Source organism: Gallinula chloropus (genome assembly GCF_964237585.1).
Source record: "Gallinula chloropus genome assembly, chromosome: 1".
Taxonomy (NCBI): Eukaryota; Metazoa; Chordata; class Aves; order Gruiformes; family Rallidae; genus Gallinula; species Gallinula chloropus.
Window position 1 is genome coordinate 96,472,585 of NC_140085.1, and position 23,022 is coordinate 96,495,606.

Below are 23,022 nucleotides of genomic sequence, written 5' to 3' on the forward strand. Positions count from 1 at the left end.
TACCACTGTGTGGCTACTTGGCCCATGTTTTTAATTTTTTTTTCTTTTTAGTGTTTATCCCTCTGTGTTCCCTGTGGTTTGACCTTTGCATATGACCATTCAAGTTTTTTCTTCAGCCTAGAGGAGATTTTTATTCTCACTAGCACTGCAGGGTGCACTTTGAGATTTTCTATATGTCACCAAATGTTTTTTGAGAAGACTTTTAACAGCGAGTGGATCACCTTGAAGACTGAGCATTCCAGGGAGCTTACTCTCATGTAAAAACAAAAATCCCTTTTAAAAAATTTGTGGAAAATCCTACTTATGCTCTTGAGACCTTTAGGAATCTTGTCCTCTCTTTGAATGGGGTAAAAAAAAAAAAAGAAAGATAGTTTAGATAGCTTGCTTAGAATTTTAGATTTCATCAGAGTGATTCTGTAATGTGCTAAGTATTTCTAGAAAGGCAGGAACAGGTTCAGCCTGTATGCTAGGAATTACTTCATTTGTAATGAATGTAAAAGTATATCTTGATTTTAAAAAAAAAAAAGTAATTATCCTTGTAGAAGCCAGAAGGTTTGCTGCCTTGGCTTTGCATCCCTTGAAATCCTAATTACAGATTTGATCCACCACTCTGTGTGAATTTTTAAAAAATAGTAATCAGTTAGATTGGAAGCAGATTTGTGTTATATAGAAATGCTGTTTCTTTTTGCAGGGAAAAAAAAACAACACATAACCTTCTTTTTGTGTTTTAACTAATACTCCCCCATCTGTGCTTTGCTTACATGCTGCCTTTGTGGGAAAACTGAAGTCACAATCTGAACGCCTAGCAACAGAAGCAACGAGCTTGATATTTATATTAGAACTGCAACACATGGACATCTGTTCCCTCTACACTTTAAAAGATATTGTCTCCAAAGACTAATATTTGACTTTTTCAACTGTGAGCTGTTGCTGTTAGAGGTTGGTGGAAGCCTGGGAAAGGACTTCACTGTCACCCATGGGGTGGCTCCTGCCCGGCAGATGCCCCAGGGTGGGTGGACAGGCAGAGCTGTCTCCATCCAGCCCTGGGGCTGGCTGAGGCAGCACAGTGTTGGCCTCCTGCTCAGTACTGAGGTAGAGCTGAGGCCTCTGTCAAGTTTGCTGCTGATTTGCTGAGAGATCTCAAGGTAATACTTTCCTTCTGCCGCTGTTTCCTTACACGGAAAATGAGAGTATTGAAACCAATCTAATGTAATCAAATATTTTGAGCACTACTGAAGGAAATGTGCTGATGGCATAGCTGTTCATTGGTAAGATGTGCACACATAGAAGAGGACCAAAGTAACTTCAGTAGCACAGAACAGTAGTGGCAGGGAGGGTGCATTAAAGCAAAGACTAGTATTCACCCTTAATACATGTGTCTAATCCAGACATAGGTTTGTTCTAGGGTGAGATTTTTGTGGGAGTCAATCTTCTGTTGAAAAGCAGTTTTGCATGAGCAGGTGGGTGGTGTGTGCTTGGCCTTTCCCTTTGGGAGCTTGGTGTCTGGTCACAAAACATCACTGCCCTGTGTTAAAGGTCTTCCTAGGAGTTACGTTTCCCTGGTGCTGGGTTCAACCCCTAAACACACTCATTCATATGGGAGTTGAATTACAGAGTTGCAGGTGTGGATGTTGCACTATCTCCTGTTCTCTTTCCTAAAAATATTGAACATTGAACTGTTATGATAAAAGTGTTCCACAGCTGATGCCAGAATGAGATGGGAACAGCTTGTGGCTACCATTGAAATTCTGTTGCCTGCCCTTAGAGAAAACACAGCAGAGAGGGGCATGTTCTCTGCTGAAGAGGTGTTGGATAGTTTTTGTACCTACTTCACTCATCATTAGGCAGGAATAACAGGCTTAATTATCCAGATGCAAAACAAAAGCAGTGAGAGGAGGCCCTGTGTATGTACCATTGATAAAGTGCAAAAGCCAGGCCACATCCAAACAGGGAGCTGTTACTGCTCTGCCACAGGCTGCAGATCGATTATTTATTTATTTATGGCTCCTGGACCCTTTTTTGCGGCATTTCTGCTTACGTAAGGACATTTTTCAAGAGGTAGGTTGAATGCTAAGAGGGGAAGATGGGAATCAAGTTCCACCTCATTTTTTCCCCACAATTATTTTATTTTGTTCTCAAATACCATTTAAGACAATGCTAAGGATGGAGATGCCAGAATATGTGTCTAGCAGAGGCTAGCTTCCAATGCCTGTATGCCTGCTTTTGTACCTGCAGCACTGTTACATTTCCACCACTGCCTACCCAAAAATGGGAAGCAGTCAGTCTTGAATGTTAATGCACTAAGCATGGGGGTGAGGGGAGACTGAATTATTTCTATGCACTGAGAGGAAGGAAAGTTCAGCTGTTCTTGTCTTGCAAAGCTTGCTTGCAACACAAAAGCAGCAATACAAGCAGCAATAGAAAAGAAAAATGCTGCATGAAGAGTGAATCAAGGTAATTCACAGTGGCTATGATTCAATGATAACCTCGACCTGAAATGTTTGGGAGCTGACTCATCACTCTTAAATCACTGGACAAACAAACACAAAAAAACCCAGTAAGAGTTCCACTATGTTCTGTGAAAAGTTCTTGAATGCTTTGGTGTGCGGCTTTTCACCTTGGAAATGCTGCTTCTCCTTCCCTGTACATACCTATGCCAGCTGGTAATAACTGCCTGAGCTGGAGATGTGCCACAGTCTGTCACCTCGCAGTCCTTCATCCAGCTCAGAGGTTATTGATCCCTTACCAAGTGTCCTGGAAATTAGAGGAGACAATGCAACGAAGTGCTGGGGTAGCAGAAGGGACTCGGGGAAGGAGGCGGCAGCGCCCAGGCTCCCTTGTCACAGGGGGACCTCAATTCATATCCTCTGTGGCATGCAGCAAATGCTGTTTCCCACTAAGACATCTATAACCTGAGTGGAGAGGGGCAAAAGGGCGTAGGGCATCATTCTTTGGTGAATTAGGCTCACGGCATTTTAGTTGCATTGTATGGGATAAAATCATCAGTACGCAAACAGAGCAAGTTTATTTCAGCCTAAACAGTGCTAGCTTGTTTGTATTCATCTATTGTATTTTTTAAGACAAAACAACAATCATTCTAATTAGGCAAAAAAATAATATCTCTCTTTTTGAAGTTAGCAACCAAGCTGAGAAGTCAATTATTTATGTAGCCATGTTTCATACCATTGCTGCTGGTGGTGCCAAGCTGTTCAATTTCATTAGCACAGAGTGTAATCTTAGCCGTGCTAGTTTTGAGTTTGCTGATTTTTTAAGCCTCTTCTGTAATTGGCAAAAGTGTAAGGAAAAAGCCTATGAAGCTTGCAATAGATTTAATTGGTTGCAGGCAGCTGAACAGATCTCTGCCTGTAACAGGTAAAGCTTGTGATAGTAATTGAATTGAAAAGGGTGAGTGGGAACCGTAGATTCACTAGTTCAGCAGCTGAACAGTTTAATGAAACAGTTAATCTAGAACTCTGTCCACAAAGGCTCTATTATAGCAGATCTGCATGCACCGATGGCCTTGGTGAAATTAATTTTGTTGCTTTGTTGGATTGCGTATCTGATGAACAAAAGAAATTGAACTGATACAATTCTCTTGGGCTTCTCCAAGACATTTGGCCATAAAATCCACATAACATCTGTTTTTCATCTTTGAACAACAATTCCAAAACAAAAATAGCCTACTTAGATTATATAAGGTATTACCAGAAAACGGATAATTCAGAATTAGTCTGCTTACTGGCATACCTCAACGTGTTTGTCAATGGGAGGACATTTATGAGTTCTTAGCAACAGATGTTTTCCTGATTCAGCAGTGCTGAATATTTCTGGCATTTTACCAGTGATTTGGAATCTGAGGCAATATGTAACTTGCAAATAACAGACTGAGTAGCAAACATCACAGTTGAGGTTACTGAGGGACTAATCAAGATTGTCTAATTGTATGTCTGTATTTTGGTGATGTACCTCTTGGTTTAGCTAAAAGCAAGGTGATATATGTGAGTGGGAACTAAGAGCAAGGGCCTGTTTAACAGCTGATACTCTGCCTTGGAAAGCAGCAGGCTAGAAGACAGAGGAAGCTTGGGGAATGCTGCCCTAGCTGGAGCTTTCAGGGAATGCCTGAGGCAACTAGAGGCCAGCAGGATTTATAAAAAGAAAAAAAGAGAAACATCAAGGAAGACGGTTCCACCTTCCAAACCACATGAAGAGTTGTTACCCAGCTATCTATCCAGCCTGTGGTTCAGTGTTTCAGTTGTACTGGACAGCCCAACTGTGCTCTAGATATTAGGGTGGCATGAAAAGCTTGACAGTAAGACTTGAAAAATCACTCAGTGCCATCACTGGAAGAAGGTGAAAGGTCTGATGTCAGAGTGCAACAAAATCCAGTAGCTGGAGGTCTGTTGCAGAATGGGCTTGAGAAGCAAGGCCATGAGCCTATGGAGCAGTTGTTCAAGCAGTTGCCTGTGTAGTCTGGTAAGATTAGGCCCCACGCCGTCTTGGTGAGAACCAAAGGGTCAACAACTGGTCAGCATATTCTTGTGTATCATGCAGCAAGGCCACAAGATGTGGGAGTAGGAGGTGTGATAAGGATTCAGTGGTCCTGGGACTGAGAAAGAGACAGGGTGCAAGATGGGTGGAGTATGTAAATGTAACATTTAGTTAAGAGCCAATTAAAATACAATAAGTATAACACATGGTAGGAATAGTATAAAAGGAAGTGTATGCTTGCAATAAAGTTGAAGTGCAATATCAATCACATTGATTGGCAGCATTCTTCCCTCTCATTGCAGCAAAGGTCCCTTTACTTCATGGCTCCATGTGTACTGGGCATTTCTGCATTGTCCTTTGGGATGCTATTACCTAGTGAATCACTTTGTTAAGGTAAGGGTCAGGAATCCAAGGCTCAGGGTTTCAAATACTTACCTTTGGGAGATAATTCCCCAGTGCATAGGCTGTGGCTGGAGATGGGATGCTGTAGGGAAAATAGTGGCTTCAAATGGCAGAGCATCCCTTTCCTTTGGCTCCACAGCTGTATGTCTATATCGGACCAAGACACTAGGGATATGAAGAGATTTCCTGCTAGCATGCCCTGACAGTAAAATTTGGGGCTATTGATTTCCTCTGTAGCATGGTATGTATCCTGTGTTGGGATCACGTGGGTGGTTTTGGTCTACTCAGCTTTCTGCCATCGCTGGCTCTGTGCCTGCATTTGCTTCCAACCTCCAACTATTCATTCTTAAGGACTCACTGAAGATTTTGGTCCCCTCTTACCCTCCTCACATGGAAAAATGTTCTGGAAAGCTTACATATGTTTTCTCATCAAAGTGTTATTTTACAGGTATCTGTTGGGGGATGTAAAGAGTAGATAAGGGTTACATATTTCATTTCTATGCAACCTTTTGGAATATTTTGGCATTGTTCTTCCAGTACTTGCTAGGTCTACAAATAACGTGGCTGTTTTGTAGGAAGAACTCCTTACATATGTCACTTGTGACATCCAAGATCTGAACTCTGCTCTCTTCTTCTCCAAAGCTCTTGCAAATGCCTTAGCTGAAGGAAAATTCTTAGATTTCTGCAAGTAGCAGACTCTGTAGGCAGCCTAGAGAAGGAAGTCAAAGATGATGCAGCTTGTTTTAAAAAGGTGCGATAGATTTGGGGGCTTTTCATTGCTGTCTTCATTGCCTCCTTCCCTTGCAGTCATCAGAAACATATGCTTCATGAAACATGTGGATGACCAATGGTTGAAAGGAGACCAGGCAAATCTAAGAATGTTCCTTTTGAGAAGCAGATTCCTAGCCGCTAGAACACTTACTTGAACTGCAAACCTTTCTACTTCTTTATTTCAGCAGCTGGTGTAGTTAGGTTTTTTAAGTAAATTGCTTGCTAATTTTCTACAGTACAGTTGTGACTTGCTTAATAGAAAATATTTTTTGGAGGGACGTAACCTCTCTGAAGCCAGTGACTGCAGCTTAGGACCAGTCTGTTGCTGTGATGCATAAAATACATCCTAGTCCATTAAGATCAAATTAATTGGGCACTTGCTCATGGGGGCAGAGTCTGCAGCCAAAAGTATTTATACTGATTAACTGCTTTTTTAGAACCCTCTGCTTGAATTGCTAACCTTCAAATAAGTTACCCCTTGGGAGATCATTGATGACACAGCCACTTGTCACAAAATTCAGCCGCTTGATCTTTATTGAACTTGATGAGCAAACATTTAAATGATAATTGAGACACTAATTAAATGCTGTGTCTGGACTCCTGGTTCAGGATTGAAAGGAAAGACTGAATTATTTAATGGCAATTTGGGGAATTACAGGTCCAGATCTTCAACAGACTTGTAAGAAAGAGGGGTTTGTTCTGATGTTTGAACTCTACTGATGCTGATGCCTACTCCTCTGAATATATCAGTTGATTTCCTGACTTCAGAAGGGCATTGCTAGGATCCTGCTCTCCAGGGTCTCCTAGTGAGTGTCAGGACGCTATGTTTTCTCTGGTGAGCAAAATGGAAGCGTGGGACCTTGGTTTTGTTCTGTGCTTCCTTGTTGATCTTGTCACGCAATCCTGACACTATTAATTCATGTCTGTATTTGGAAATTCACCTGTCTGAAAAGCATGGTCTAGCTCCTGACTACAAACAAGTTGTTTAATTTTATGTTTCAAATTCTTCCCTATTTCCTTCATTTCCATTCCTTATAAAGTAGTCTCTTCTTCCTGCATTTCCCACCCTGCCCTTTATCATGGTTCATCTACATCGCCCCATCTCTGCTCTTTTTCCCTGCAGGCATACTGATGGCATCTGTTAAGGTAGTTAGGGTACTAGACCTTATCAAAATGTCTCAAGCTATTTGGCTAGTCACATATAACTCTATTCTCAAATGACAGTAGATGACTATTCCTCCCAATTTAGTCACGTATCATTGCTATCCTGTCCAGGAACAAGAGGAGTGAGAATCATGCTTGGCACTTCCATGGGGATCTTGGAGGCAGGCAAAAATTTTGTCGTTGCCAGTGATTTGTGCCCTGTGCAGAACAGATTTGTTCAACGGGGCCTACACAATACTTATGAGGTTGGTACAGTGCCAGTTTTGCTTTCTCCCTTCCTATCCTTTCAGTACTGACAGCGTGCAGCAGATCAATTTCCTTCGCTGGGGGGAGCCAGGAACTGCTATGGGAGCAGATGCTAAGGAAGCAGATGGGGCAAGAGTTGATTTGGAGCAATGACAGCTCCGTAACCTTTCAGCGCCAGCCTGAGACTGCAATTTTCCCTGTCTTTCCTCGCGGAAGGCGAGCCCAGGCAGAGGTGAAACGCAGGCTTAGCGCTGTGCTCAAGCAGTGGTAGCTGGCAGCTGGGCTTCTCGGGTGCAGCGCGCTGGCCCTTGAAAGGCATTTCCTGGTGGAGCGAGGCTTTTCCTGCCTTGTGTTATATATAGCAGCCTTTATCACAGCGAGTACCACAGGCTCTTTAAAGAGTTCAGCCTGGCAGGGCTTACCAGCCCAGCAGTGAGGTGAACTCTTGTTTTACACATGCTGAAACAGAGACTGTGAAAACTGAACGGAAGTTGCTTCTCCAGGAAGGGGTATCGACTCCTACGCTGTTTTGAAAACTTGAGTGAAAGGTGTGTGTCCCAGGCCACACAGAATGTCGGGGGCAGAGACAAGTGTGAAGTGGAGATACACAGCCTCCCAGCTATGCTGTGAAGTGGAACATAACTGGACCCTCCTCCGTTTTCACAGAGGAGAAGGCAGTCAGGGGTTTTGTTCCTCTTTGTCTTTTGTTAGGGGGAAGGGGAATGTTTTGGGGTTTGTGTTTACACATTTTGGGTAGGGGAAAAAAGCAGAGAACAATAACCTGTTTCTCCACTGTGCTTAATCTGGATGGTTCACAGTATAGTGGAGAACTTCAAAAGTCTAACCTGTCTGACAAAAAAATCCAATCTCACATAGATTTTTAGATGCTCCCCTGGAACATCTATTGCCACAAATTGCAAATGTATACTGTATGTGGTACAGAGGAGTCATGAAACTGGCCTAAGAAAGAAATTCTTCAGTGACCGATACATATCTACTTTTTTAGCTGTGTAAAATCCCATTTAAATGTACCGATTTACAAATGGGGTTTTAAAATGCTTAGTAAGTCTACAGCGAGTTCCTTCTTTCAAAGCACGTATCCCAAAATTCCTTGGGTGGTTTCTTCAGGATACTTCACAGAAATTTAGTTACAGCAAACTACAGGATTAAGGTTGACAAAGAGCTTTTTGCATCACATACTTATTGTGAAGATTGAGAGTTCCCCTGCCTTTTATTTTAAAATGTATGGCAGACCTGGCCAAGTGCACATCAAAGTAATTTGTATTTTTTTCAACCGGAGCTTTACCTTGAACTGTATTTTAGGTAATAGAATTTCCTCTTCTGAATCTGAATGACTGTTAACACTGAATCTGACTCAAGAACTGCCTTCCTATGTGTGATTTATTTAGCAGGGAACCAATGATAACATATTAGCACATACCTGAAGATGTTTGGTCCCACTGTGATGAGAAGGCTTCAGAAAAATGACACAGATGCGAAGGGACTGGAAATAAAATGAAACGTAATTGTACGTTTAGTGCACTTGTTCACAGAGCTCCCAGAGATTTTCTTTATTAAGTGACTGTCACTTGAGAAGTAGCAGAGAGGAAAAAATAGACAACTTGGTACAGCAGATCTTGGTTTGCTCTATCACTCTTCAGTGTAAGATTTTACCTTGTGTCGCAGAACAACATGAATGGTGTTGGGAAGCTGACAGCTTCCTATTGCTGTTTTTACATGTGCTTGTCTCTCCCCTTTCCCTCCTTTTTTAAAAGCCAAAATTAAACTAAACAAAAACTCAATTGGGTACTTGGCTGAAATGATTTCCTGTATAAATATTTAGACCTAAAGCAGAGACCTTTTCTAGGGTGCCCTGTTGGGCAGCTTGGAATAAAAATGCTCTCCAGCTGATGGCTTGTGCAGCTCGTACCCGCAGTCTGTATCAAACTTCAGGTTTTTCATGGTGCTAAGTGGAAGATGAATGCCAAACGTGCCTGGCATGTGTTACCAGCACATTAAACTGAACTTGAGAAGCATGATTAAAGAAATCTCACCATAGGAAGTTGTGCTGTCGGATGGGTCACTGGGTGGGGTTCCTGCTTTTGTCTGTGGTGGACAGAGGCCAGGCTCTGTGTGGCCACAACAGAGCTTTGCACTGGTTGAGGTCCCTACTGTGACACTTGTCACCAGCCAAATCAAAAGCAGTTTCCAAGATGGAAGAGCAGTTTGGAGAATTATTACGATATTATTACAGCACAGTCACACGTTGTGCACTGTTGATTTACTGCTTTTAAAAAAAAAATCTTAATCTATTGCTTGAAGAGAAGACGTATAGCAGCTGATGAAGCTGATCTGTCTCATTCTGAGAAGCCCAATTGCACCCAAAAAAAATTATGGAGGGGCTGAAGGGTGGGTCAGCATTTGGTTGTTTGTAAAGAAACGTCACAACGTGTTAATATGTTTTCTTACATCATGAGTGCTAGGAAGATGTAAACCAGCTGAAAGGTTAGAGGCAACCCTTACAGAGGAAATGCTGGGTATTCGAAGAGGGGAGGAAAGAAACACCAAGGTCCAGATCACCTTTGGCTGCTGCAACCATCTGAAACCACCTGAAACCACTCTCCCTTGCTCAAACTGCTTTTAAGCAGGTAACTAAAATTCCAGTGCTTCTTTTATATAGATCCTTTTGATTTCAGAAAAGTGAATTGCTGACTGAAAGTTCACCCCAGGAGTGTGTTCTTCCAGGGTTGCTTCGCTCCTGCGAGAAGACACTTGGTGAGCAGCTCAACGTGCTGCCAAGCTGTCAGCCAGGCATTTACTCCTACAAGTGCCACCTGCTCTGCTGCAACCTTTGTCTCGCTCAAGTCACCAGCGGCCTTCTGCTTGATCTGCAGGGTAGCTCCCTCATGTCAAGCTTGGCGTCTCTCTCTTACAGGAGTGATGTTTTGCTGAGCCCTCGGTTGGACTAGGTGGCGTTTGGCAGTGTCAGGAAAGTGAACACATTCAGGTGGGCAGAGGACACGTGCATGTTCGATGCCCCACGGCATTGTTTTGTACCCTGTGCGTGCCTCAGGGCTCTCGCTCTGAGCCCTCACGAGGTAAGCAACTAGAGCCACTGCCACAGGTAGGCTTTAGTGAGGAAACACGTCATAGCCAAGTCACAGGCTGAGCTGAGGTAACATGGGGGGTGGCAGCTATTACGTGCCAGGTCTTTTTATAAAAAAAAAAACAAACCCAAAACCAAAACCCACATTCTGAGACTTACAAGGTATGGTGTCATGCTAGTTGCTGGAATTAAGGCCACTGATTGCCAGTCAGTGAAGGTCACTTTGCGCCTTTCTCTTTAAGGCAAGTTGCTGCTGTTTATATTAACGAGGGAACAGCATCTCTGGCTAACTCCTGGCATGTTAACCCATGTCTCTCCTGGGGGCCAGGTCTCCGATGGGCTCCCCTGGGACTTGTGTGCAAGTTGGAGAGTAGTATATCATGTCGATGTCAAGCCTGATCAGCGCTTCCTTGTCGGGATGTGTTAGGGCAGCTGTCTGCAATTTGTGTGACAGTGTGCGCCTCTGCCAATAAACCACTTTTGCTCTCCATTGTGCTGTGTCTGCAGCGCTCCTGGGAAAGCTGCCAGCGAGAGCAAGAGAGCAACCGCGTGCACCAAGGTGGCTGGGTGGCACCTCTTGTAATCTGTGTTCTGCGCGGTGTTATCGATTGGCTTTGTGGATGGATCCCAGGGGGGGCGAAGGGGAACATCACGTACCACAGCGTGACGTTTTAATCAGAGACAGGTTTGACTATTGGGAGCAGCTGGGGTAATGTCTACTTAAAAAAAAAAAAAGAAAATTGCACTTAAAAGCACCCCATATGTTGCTTATTGCTTAGGAGCTATATGTAGTTAAATGTAAGATACAAATGGGTAGCTTGTGACAGGACTGAGAGCACTTTGAAGGAAAGCTCTAGTACGTGCGAATCGGTGATACGTGCTAGGCCCAGAAATAAGCTTTTTCGCATGCGTCCGTGCACGCACACCGTGGCCCAGCGGTGAAGCCTGCTCAGTTCAGCACCATTCCTGCCTGTCGCCTGCAAAATCGCTTGGGTCCCAGGATGAAAAGGTGTTGTTGTGGTTTCACCCTGGCTGAGAGCTGAGATCCATTCAGCTGCCTGCTCCTTAAAGGAAAAGAGCAGGGAAAAGGGAAGGAGGGGGGGAAAGGTAAGGGAAGGGAAAAGGAAGGGGCAAATAACCCCAAAACCAAGAAATAAGAGGCCCGTGGGTTGGGATAAGGATAGTTTACTAAGATAACAGAAAGATACAATATAACAATGCTAACAGGACTTTAGAGCAAAAATATATGAAGCTGTTGATACACAATGCAGTTTCTCACCAAACCCACAACTCAGGCCGTGCCACCCAGAGCCATCCCAGAACCCAACCGTCCCCCAAGAGCCGCGCGTCCCGCAGCCACCCCTGTTCTTCCTCCCGTCAGCCCCCCGATATCCTGGGCAGGACGTAACTGGTGTGGAATACTCTCTTTGGTCAGTTGGGACACCTGTCCTGGCTTCGCCCCTCCTTTTCTCATGAAGAGCTGAGAAAGTCCTTGACTGTCTGACAGCAACTAGCAACATCAGGGTGTTATCAGCACTGCTTTCATTTTAACTCCCAAACACGGCATTCCATCCACTGTTACAAATGAAGTTAACTCCATCCTGACCAAAACCAGGACAGGTGTTCATGCTGCAAGAGGTGGGGCTGGCAAGGGACAAGGGAGATTTAAAAGGAGAAGGTGGCTGGAGGGTTTGGGGTATTTTTTCTTCCCTGTGTTTGCAACAATAGGGAGTTGTGACAAAGATGAAGGTCTCGTGGAGTTGGTGGGGCCAGCTCACCCCACCGATGTCTCAAGCAAGGGTTGAAAAAACAGCCACCCCAGAAACACTGGGGGAAGGGTATCCTCCTTACCCTGTAACATGCTCTGTAACAGAGGACTTCAGCCTTCATGTGGTGAAATCTCAGGGTCCCCAAAGAGCTCAGTTAACCTTGAAATTCTGTGTAGCATGTTACTTTCTACCCGCAAAGGAGAAAGCACCGCTTGTTCACAGGCATGAATGATGCCGAGTCGGGTCCAGAGGTAGACTTGAAAGGACGTTCATCTGCTGTTTGTGGGAATTTAACTGAGCAGCAGCTTCTGAAATGCCAAAACAGAGAGAATCGCAAAATTATTCCCAAAGTGCTGCCTGCCTTCTAATTGCTGGCCATCTCCTTTCGGGGAGAGTTAAGAGCGGTGGTTCACACAAGCACAAGTGCTTGCAGACTTCTCTTCTGGGGAATACGGTCGTCTTTCTTCTCTTGCTTTCAGATGCTTGAAATGAGGCAAGAAACGTTTCAAAGTTGAGAGAGAGGAAAGCCAGTCGATGTTACCTTGGTATCTGATGATCAAAGGTATGCCCCTCCTCTGCTGTGTCCTGAGAAGGGCGGCAGCTGTTTCCTGCTTAGTTCAAAGCTGGAGATGCCCCTTCACTCCCGGCTGGCCACGCAGAGTGGGAATGCCTGCCTGCCTTCAGAGAGCCAGCAATTTCGTTTTCCCAATAGAAACAGGGCAGCTTAACCAGTTATCCTCTGCCAATAAAAAGAAACAAGGACATGAGTCTCATTATTCCCTGGGCAGTGGCATGGCTGACGTATTTTCATGTGAAGAGGCGAAGAACCACGATGGGCTACAGGTATTAAGTAGCAGTAATTTATGAAATTGGTGGCCAGCTTTAACATTCAGCTTCCTTTCATCAGTGTAAAAGTCCATGATTTTGTTCTGAATACTATACTTTATGTGCAGAAAATAATAGAAGCTAAGAGAAAAAGACTGTTTGTTCTTTACATCCAGTTACTGTTTTACCCTGTGCATTTTAACACTCAAAACGTACAGGCTGCCAGCTGGCATTTCCATCATGTTGGAGTGCCTGTATTCCTCTCATGTCTCTAATGAGGCACAAAGTACAGACAACATAAATGACAGGAAAAAGGCTACTTTTTTTTTTAATGACCAAAATCATATATATTTTAAAGCTCTAGCCTAAGGTTATAGCACAACAAAGCAGCAAAGTCTCTTTTATCTGCAGTTTACTTGAAAACTAGGACCAAATTTCTGTCTCCCCAGGTGACAGAAAACAGCAGAGCATCTTTCCAGTACAAAAGCAAAGACCCAGTCATGCACCATCCAGCACGGCAGAGACGGTGTGAGTTATTTTGCAAGAATCCAGCGATATCTTTCTTTGTGGGAGTAAAACAGATGAGGGCCAAGTCAGAGTGCCAGTGAGACAAAAGGAAATGAAGGAAAAATTAAAATGAGGCATTACTGTGGAGCTGTTAGAAGAGGGTGTTACAATATCTGATGTTAGGGTCCCCAACAGGGACACAAATAACATTTTCCCCCCATCTCCCTAGACAAAGGGTTGCACTGACTTTGCCATCAGACATTATGAACAACATCAGTTCTTCTGAGTTCTTAATATACATCACACTTTGTGTAAGAATTTTTGTCGGAACTCGGGGGCAATTTTCTGAGATGAGAATTATTTTTTGCCACCTGCAAATTGCACTTTTGTGAGGAGCTATGCTGAGGAAAAGATAGGTGAGATGTTGGTGGGGTGAGGTGACGTGACAAGGCTCGATGGCTGACAAATGAGATTTCTGACAGAGAGGTGTAGAGAAAAAACGAAAAGAACAAAGTTCAATTCCCGGCGATTCTAACAGACCGGTGAAATTGCAGGCTGTCATCAGGAAAATCCTGTTTCTCAGATACAAATGGACAGGGAACACTGACATGAAAATGCCACTGAGAGTCAGTCTCTGAATTACTTTGTTAGGTGTAAATAGGCTTTACCTGGGTCTCGGCAAAGGGCTGGGAGTAGGGATTTTAGCAAGCTTCCTGCTACTTCTTGCATTACAGTAGCATTTAGAGACGTGTTCAGGACCTGTTATATCAACTGCACTTTTCACAAGCAGTGTACATGAAAGGTATTGGTTATGATGTATGCATATATATATTATATATGTGGTAAAGTCATCTGGGAACCATAAAATCAATTTGGAGAGATGAATGGTGAGAAAGGGAATTGAAAGAAACGTTCTCATTTTCCATCACTGGAGTTGCACTTCTGAAAAATGAAACATTTATTTAAAGCTCCAGGGAAAGCGTGACAAAAGCAGGGGAAAGTTTCTTGTCCCTTGCCCCCTCATCATCCGTGTGTTACCAGAAGGCATTGCTGGAAACCTTCAATGGCAAAGGGTCCATGCAGTTTCCAGGGCTTTCTGTGCACAGCAGAATTTCTGTATGATGGTGGAGCAGGAGCAGCCCAAAGGCTTTTCATGTTGCCTGGACACGTGGTGTTCGGTACACGAATTTGTTCCTCGGGCTTGAACTTCCATTAAGTCAACTCGTGCTAGACTACTAAAAATGTAACAAAATTGAATTTGGGGAAGATGAAGCTGATGATAGAAAGTTTGCTGCTGCTGGGGGTGTGAATCTCGGACCCTTTTCTACAGAGAAGTTGTAAATCTTACCCAAATGCCAAGTGCACTGAAAACACCGATCGCAGAGACAGTGAACTTCTCTGCTTCGTTGCAGCTCTGATCTGATAGCAGGAGTTCCTATTTGTTTTGGTACTTAAGGAATTGTCTGCGAACTAACAACAAAATGAACTATCCAAGATGCTTTTGATAACTTTGATGCAGGACAGGTAATGAGCATTGCAGCCACAGATGTGTGCTCTGATATTAAGCAGCGCTTTTTGAGATAGTGCGGTGGATTTAGTTTATATTTAAGTAATGCCTTGTACTATCATTTCTGAGGTATTTTCATGTCTACCTTTGATCTGAAATGTGTTAATCTAATGAGTGGGTAGAGGAAATGAGTTACTATGGGAACAACGTCTTTCTCTGACTTACTGCCCCAGTTGGCTGCTCTGGCAATCGAAGCACGCCGCAAAACGGAGCGAGGCCACTAGAGACAAACGTGCATTTCAATCTGAGAGGGAGCTTTTGAGGTCAGGTTGGGGTACAGAGGATAACAGCAGACCTCTGGGAGAGGTATGATGTGCTTAAAGCAAAACAAGAGGAGGAGGAGGAGGAGGGAGCCACTATCGGACTGTGGTAAAGGAAAACCCCAATGAAGCGAGTCTCGTCTGGTAGGAAGGGGACAAAAGCTCTGCTGCTGTGCTTCTTGGGGTGTAATTGATAAATGATTAAGGACTATTAAAACTTGAAGCTTTTAAATCTGTTTGGGTGATTGTTAATAATGTACTTCAGCATTTAACAGCTCTTTGAGCTGCGTTGGCTTTCAGTTTTCTGCTGTAAGCTCATGGAAGAAGCCATCAGTACTGAAAGGTGAGTCTTCCTCTGACTTGCGGACCAGTGGTACCTGCAGTGATGACTGGTGACATGCTGCTGGCTGGGAAGCAGCATCCTATATTGGTACTGCATTTCATCTGCACTTCTCTAAAAGCTGCTGCACAATAGAACATGTGTGGAGATGATAAACTAATTTCCTTATTACTGTTCATGTGATTAAGGGGAGGGGTTTTCTCTGAGCGGAAAGGTTTCAATCCTTTCTTGGATTCCTCTCTTCAGCCTATTTCCCAGGCTAGGCAAAGGGAAAAACATGCGGCCATCCTCCCTCCTTTCAGCTCACTAGCTCTCAGCAGTGTGTGAGTGGCAGGTGTGGGTCACCCTAGCTTCAGTACCTACAGGTGAGCAGGGAGTATTTCCTCTGGGCACCTTGTTTCCCCTATAGTTTCATTCTTCACTACACAGAGTGTGTCATCTATTTCGCCTACTCGCTCAGGAATAAAGCCATATAATTTACATGGTTAAATCATATCAGGATCAAAGCAGTTTGATTTACATTTTTTAAAAATTAAAAGTAATTAAAATACATGTTCAGAATCAATGCCAGCAATGTAAGCCACGATATTAGGCATAAACAAAACAGTGACAAACACCTACGACTTCCTGAATTTCTAACTGGGTTTTGACTACCACTCTGCTACTTCTCCCACTCCAATGTCCCTCTACACAGTCACAAATTTTTGTATCTTTTTAGTTCTTCCAAGCTGACTCCTGTTCTGGAAGTCTTTTGGTAGTCCCGTGCTTGCTGTCTAATCAAGTTGACAGCTTCATAACTGGTAATTTCCTCCTACAGCTATTGGATTTTGGGCGGATCTTACTGTGGGGCTTACACTTACTGTGGATCTAAGCTGTGGGTCTTACACTGATCCCACTGGTTATGCCAAGATTGATCTCTGCCTGGCTGCAGTTGTCCAGGCAGCATCACTGGGAGTCTGTGTGGACTTCCTACACCCTCCATCTGACCAGAGCCAGCCCTATTTTTGTCACCAAGGCCACATTGTGCTGCCTGCCTCCGTGGCGCTCATATTTCTCTGCTTTCTGGTCTTATTTTGTGCCTCTACAACTTGAGCTTCCTCCCTCCAGTGCTGTTTCTGAAGTTTAACGTTCTGGTTATTACTTGACTTGTTTATTTGCTAATTTTGTGCATATGCTTCTCCGTTAGAAACCTCAGGGGCTCACATTCCAATTCACCTGCCCATGAGCACCTAGCTGAGGTGGGCTAAGTTGCTTTTTCATGTGTGTCTGTTTGGCAGAGGGAGGTCTCTCTCTGACTCTTTTTTGTGCTGCAGTCACATCCCAAAGCTAGGCAGGGACATGCTGTGCCTAAATATTTTGAAGTGAGGATTTAAAGCAACCAAGGCTACCTTTCTTCCATTTTGAGCCTCACTGATGAAAACAATAGCAATAACTAAGGCAACCTGAGCTCAGCGCGTTGCAATGCCTGCTTTCCCAGCCTGCACACGTGTAACAGCAGCATCTCCCTACTTGACTTTGGCAACGGTTCCTCTTCACCTCTGGCATGTTACCAAGCTCTTCCCCAGAGAAGTTTCAAATGGTGCAAATATGTCAATAATACAAATAATTAATGTCAAGTGGCTGTCAATATCATCTAGGTCTAAAACCAATGCATGTTAACCTGTATTAATTAATTGCATCCCACTCTGAAATTTGAACAGTAAGCAAAGTAGGAAGTGATAATGGTCAGTGCTTATTTTTTCCAGGGAAACATTAAGAAGCAGGGAAGGTTTAACACACATGAGTCCTTACTGGAGTTTATCTCCCACCTTCTTCTGAAAATTGACTTTTAAAATATTTGACAGGTAAGGGTATAACAGTCTACAGAAATTAGAGATACACAATTGCGATATTTAAAAAAAATATTTTAGTGTATATGTATAACATTTTAATGTATTGAATATAAAAGGAGGAATTATGTAGAAAAGCGGCAAATGGGAAATTACCTTGTATCTCAACACACAGGTTTTTTTCCTGTAACCAGATCTATGTTCTTGCTATTTTTCATTTATTCTAGTCCTTGCATGTAGTGTGCTTAGTCCAATCCTCTGCTCTCAGAAGCATTTCTGCGTCTTCTGAATGAGATGGAAGTACTGGGACCTCATCCTGGTACACATGGACATTGAAGGGGGTTATAGCAAAGAAGGTGTGTTGGACCAAGTCTCTAGTACTACCATGCCAAAAAAAGGCCCATACTGAAAGATCTCATGCATATAGATGTATCAGTATTTGTGGAGTGGAAGCTGTTGGGTTTTTGCCTCTGATATTTGAAAGGTGGATATCTCATAGTGTCACGTTTTGTCTTCTGCATTTCAAAAGATTTTTTGCCAATAGGAGGGCGGAGAAGAGAGCTACAGGAATAAATATGAAAGCTTGAGAAAGGTCTTGATTTTTATACCTAAAATAATCCCACTAGAATGAGCAAGGAAGAGGCTAAAAGGGGAACAGGCTAACACAGTTTTGCCTTTTAAACTGGTGAGAAAGTTTTCAATAGAATTTTTCTTTCCCCTCACACACTCAATCTGACCCAAATCCAGATTGTTGCCAATGCCAGTCTTGGCCTCTTTACCCACAGGTCTTGGACTGTTTTCATTGCACTCTCATCCAATCTCCTTTCTGAGGGCTGTTTTTCAGAGCAGTCGGTGACTATGAAATGTCAGTACAGTTATGGGGCGTATGGGACCATGGGACTGACATGATGCAGAGAATCTGGAAGTGGGTGGGCTGGTGAAGATGAGGGCAGGGACAGCCAGGAGAGCCTGGGCTCATGCCACCCAGTGACTCCTCTGTGTTGGATCCAGGAGGATGCATGAACTGAAACTCATCTCTTCTCTAACTGTGAGCATCACTCAAAAGTAGCAACAGGTGTTTGGGGAAGACCTGGTTTTTCACTTCTGGGACCTCTGAGCTAGCCATGTGAGTGTCTCCCTGGAGGTCCCTCCCAGCCAGATGAGTTGAGCAGCTAAGGCGAAATGAGGTGATGAGGGGTGGGATCCTGCCCATCCATAAGCCCCAGGGAGTACATGAAATATCTTGTTAAAGCAGGTGGGTCCCGTTGTAAGGAATGCAGATTTGTGAGAGGAGGGGCTGGGAATCACCTCAGGTTTTCTCATGCATCTCCCTCCTGATCTTCCCTTGAACTCTCTGACTTCCGCAGACGTGGGGGAATGTAGCAGACATCCAGGAACAACCTTTTCTTGGCTGGTGACATTGTGGGAAGCAGATAGCTGCAAAACTCTTATCTGAGACAGGAAAAACGTAAAGGAAGTGCAGGAAGAGGCAACAAAACAAAATATCTGTGAGTAGTTAAGTGTTGATGAGCCTATTGGCAACAGAGCTAATTTCAGTTCAGTGGCACCTATTAAAATAAGAATTGTTGTCCGAAGTAAGCTTCTTAATTTTGGTTGTGCTGGATCTTCTTCCAGCCAAGCAGAACAATTTCTCGCAGATTACTCAACAGAGTCCCTTTGGATGCTGAGAAACTCAGTAGTTCTTCAGTCTCTGGCAGGGTAGCCAGTGCTATCAAAACATGGTGAGGCTGGAGTGATTCCTAGAATTACTCACGACTGATTTATCACTTGATTGTAGGAATTCAGTTTAAATAGATTTTTTTTTCATCTGCCTTGCTCCCTAATTGATTTTTTTTTGAATGCTGAATCTTTGACTTCCTCTTATAAAATAGATTAGAGTCATTACGGCTGCATGCTTTTTAATCATTCTGCTGCGTAATTACTGTTGCTGCTGTTGTCTCCTGGTATATGCTGTTTCTTTATTAGCAGCTCTTATTGCCAGGAGCTTTAAATGCTTAATAATCTGTCAAGGTGGTGATTTGTTTTTTTTACTTGAAGACCTTATCAGCCAAATCTTCAAGCACCTGGCCTGGTCAGATGCGTCAATGTTCACTTATCTCTGTCTGTTTGGCTTCATGTTATTTTTAATTATCCTTCCTCCAGGTAACCAAAGTTATCCATTCATCATATAGAAAATGTAAGCAGGTCACATGCAACTGTGCCCAGCAGTAGGAAACAATAACGAGGCTGATGGCCAAAGATGACACATAGGCAAACCTTGGTCTGTTGGCACTAGCGGAAGAGCCTTGTTGCAGCCTGATTCAGCATTCTTGCAGTTTCTGTGACATGGGGGTAGGGGGGTGGCGGTGTCACCATTTCTTCTTTTTAGTGTTTTTTTGGGGGGTTCCATTCAGGATTCCTGTAGAAGTACAGCCAACCTTCTCCCTGAGCTCTTCTAGGCATTTCTTTATCCAGAATGCTGGCTCTGGAGCAGCTTGCCTTTCTCAAAGGCCTGATAAATCCAACAAGCTTGTAGGTGCTATTTTATCTCTGTGAAAGGCTCTTGTATCTTGACTGTCTCTGACTTGAGTGTGAGTCACAGGGCTGTAGCTCCCTGAGGAGCCCCAAGAGACTGTACCCCAGAAGCTGGCATGTCTGTCATCCTTTGGTCATTAAGACTGCTGACTGACAGTGTTTAGCAGCAGTGATGGACAGCAGTCTCCTCCCGTGAGCACTGCCCAGCTCAGATGGAGTGCAGAGCCAGGACCAGAACAAGGAAAGTACTGGTGGTCCTGCAGCAACAAATGCTACTTGCCCAAAGTGCCTACTGGAGCCAGGGGTCTGGCTTCTCTGTGTGACCCCTGGAACCCACTGTGGGCATGGCATCTTGGAAGTGGGGCAGGACTCTGCAGGGCAGCTTTTGCCATGTTTGGGGATCAGGGAGTACTGGGAAGGGCTGGAAGAAGTAAATAATTCAGGACAAGTTACTGGAACTGATGACTCAGCCTGTGGGTAGGTAAAGGACTGTGATAGGGAGAGGACAAAACATAATGGGTTTCTCTGGATTAGAAGTAAGAATAAGAATTCTCAGTGCTGAAAGATGGTGAAGCCTGGGCACCTGGTGGCGTTTCAGCTTCTGGTGGTTACCAAAGAGTTCATGAGACAGAAGTCTATCAAAAGCAAGAAAGAGATAACTGGAGCATATCTTCTGGAAAGGCAGCAGGTCAAGCTGTCTTTTAATTCTCCTACCCCTCCTGCTTTCTGTGCATGGACCTGCAATCCAGAGGGAACAGAAAAGCTGGGATTTGCACGTGCTACTCTCCCCAAAAACTGAAAACAAAACCACAAGAGTAAAAGTTGGGTCCTGGTGTTGATGTACATAGGAAAGAAAGAAATCTGAAGGCAGGTAGCAATTGTTTATGACTGAAAAAACAGAGTAAAATTACTTGTGGAAAAGAAGATATTTAATTATAATTTAAATAACATTTTACAGATTTATATAATCTTTACTTTATAGTTTTTATTTTGGAATTGGCTGCTGTGTTTTCCTTTTAGCATTCCCTCAGCCATTTGGGGGTAATCTTTTTCATTAATGGAAGAGACTGTCTGCATTTCTTTAACACCTTGTCTGTGCCTTACTTTATCTTGCCAGATGAAACTGGCAGATATTAATTCTTGGAGGTTTTCTTGTCTATAGGATAATCCAGATAAGATTTTGACAATTCAGTACAATAACCTCCTCTCTGGAAAGCTTTGATTGCACTAAAATATACTCTGAAGTGCTAATCTCTTAACCTTCTAGAGTTCATTATTTGGACAGATAAAAATTGAGTTTAAAGTGACCTATAAGGTCTTCTTGCCAAGATATAATCTAGTTAAAATTTTCTCAAAGTGAATTATGTGTACTGCATACCATGTATTGATTAAAAAAAATCTTAATGGAGTCATATAATAAGACTCTTGACATTATTTTTTTCCTTCCCTGATGGAGTGTTTTTTAGCAGAAACTTCAGCATTTTGTTTTGTAAAGCTGTCACCAACTTAATGGCTTCTCAATCAGATAAAGCCTTGACCTTTGGGACATTTCCTCATTTGAGGAAAACACAACTGCAAAATTAACTAGTCCTGTACCACTTATGAATAAGTATGTCATATTACATTTATATGAAGAAGCTGAAGGCTGCTTTGAATTATGACCTGAAGGACTGGTGCTCTGGTCTTAATTCAAGATGCATCCTTTGTGCTTTTGAAATAGGAACTTTGGTGAGTGCTGCTTTTAAATGTCCTTTTTGCTATGATTTATACATCTAAATTTAGTTCTTTTTCAGACCAGAACAAAACCAAAACAAATGAGCGGTTAAGTACACTGAGGAGGCACCTTCAACTATGACTCATGCTTTCTGGAAGGTGAGCAAGGAGTCAGGGAAGTTCAAGTCAAGAACTGCTCTGTGTTGTTGGATAAGGAGGAGAGTCACAACTTCATCACTGCCTTCTCTCGTCCCATCTATGGCTTTACTTTGCCAAATCGTTGTTTTGTGGATTTGGGATCTCCACATCCTGTGTGCCCCTGGGCAATTTGGTGACATCTACTGGAACAGCAGGAAGGAGTCTGATGCCCCAGCATGTGTTAATTGCCAAAATATCTGGCAACAGGGAAACAAAGGGGTTGTGGAGTCTGGAGGTCTCTGCAGGGGCAGTAGACCTTAGAGGGAAACTTGAACGTGCCCAAGAATGATGAGTCTTTGAACTCCGTCTGACCTCCTCTGTTGGAGGATTTGCTTTTAAATAAGGCAGTTTCAATAGTGATGATACTGGTTTTCTGATGTTCTGTGGCTCATCTACAAAAACTGTTCATCTCGTTGAGGAAGAAGGGAATAAGTTGCTCTGTGTAAAAAACAAACACAAAAAAAAACCCTGTTTGAGTTTCTTTTTTTTGAGTGTTGGAAATCTCATACAAAAAGCTTTTGTGGTGTGCAGATCCTAGTCACTTACTTGAGATAATAACTTGGTTTCAGTATAAATTAAAAATTCAGTTGTCTTTTTTTTTTTTTTTTCTCCCAAAGATGTTTTGCAGCAAACCTGAAGTTGACAGTGTTTGTTCGATTCATTGTAATTACCGGAATTGCTACATCCATTCAGAAGATTTCATGATGTCCCCAGAGGCTGCTAAGCTTTAGTATAAGCTGTTTTTCTCTTTATCTCTCATTTTTCTCTCACATGATTTCCCCTTTTCTCTAGATGCCTATTTTTTGTTGCTATAGTGTTAATTCTTTCACTTGAAAAGGTAACAGCAAAGCAACTGTCTTTCGAATCTTTTATCTGAATTTCTAGTGTCCGACTCTTACAAGAAGTAAGCTATTTCTTGCTAAAATTATGTTGCAGGTTTGCTGCTGAACAAGCTTAATCAATCAATAGTTCCTGTTTGATAGAGTAAATAAATGATGTTGTGGTATGTGATAATCTCTGAATTTTCCCACCGCCTAACAGAAGGCTCATACTGAGGTGGGAGTGTGGAAACGGCGGAATTGACAGGCCCAGACAAATGAACAATTAAGTTGGTGTACTGAGGTCTGTGGCAAAGCAATAGAATAAGGTAGAATACGTGACTGGAATATCAAAAATCTTACATGCTAGTTTAATGTGTCCCAGGAGAGCTGCTGGTCAAGATACCATGCGGAAAACGAGCAATACTCTCATTACAGCAGATTAGTTTGCTTATCAGTGGCCTAAAACTTGGAAATAGGGGAA

General features: G+C 43.1%; 1 protein-coding gene across 1 annotated transcript in view; it reads left to right on the forward strand.

Moving 5' to 3' along the window:
• The window catches only part of NECTIN3 (nectin cell adhesion molecule 3), a gene marked incomplete at its 5' end in the record, with an annotated part of 173,975 nt that overhangs the window by 77,621 nt on the left and 73,332 nt on the right, over nucleotides 1-23,022 (forward strand). The gene's annotated exons all lie outside the window — the stretch shown is intronic.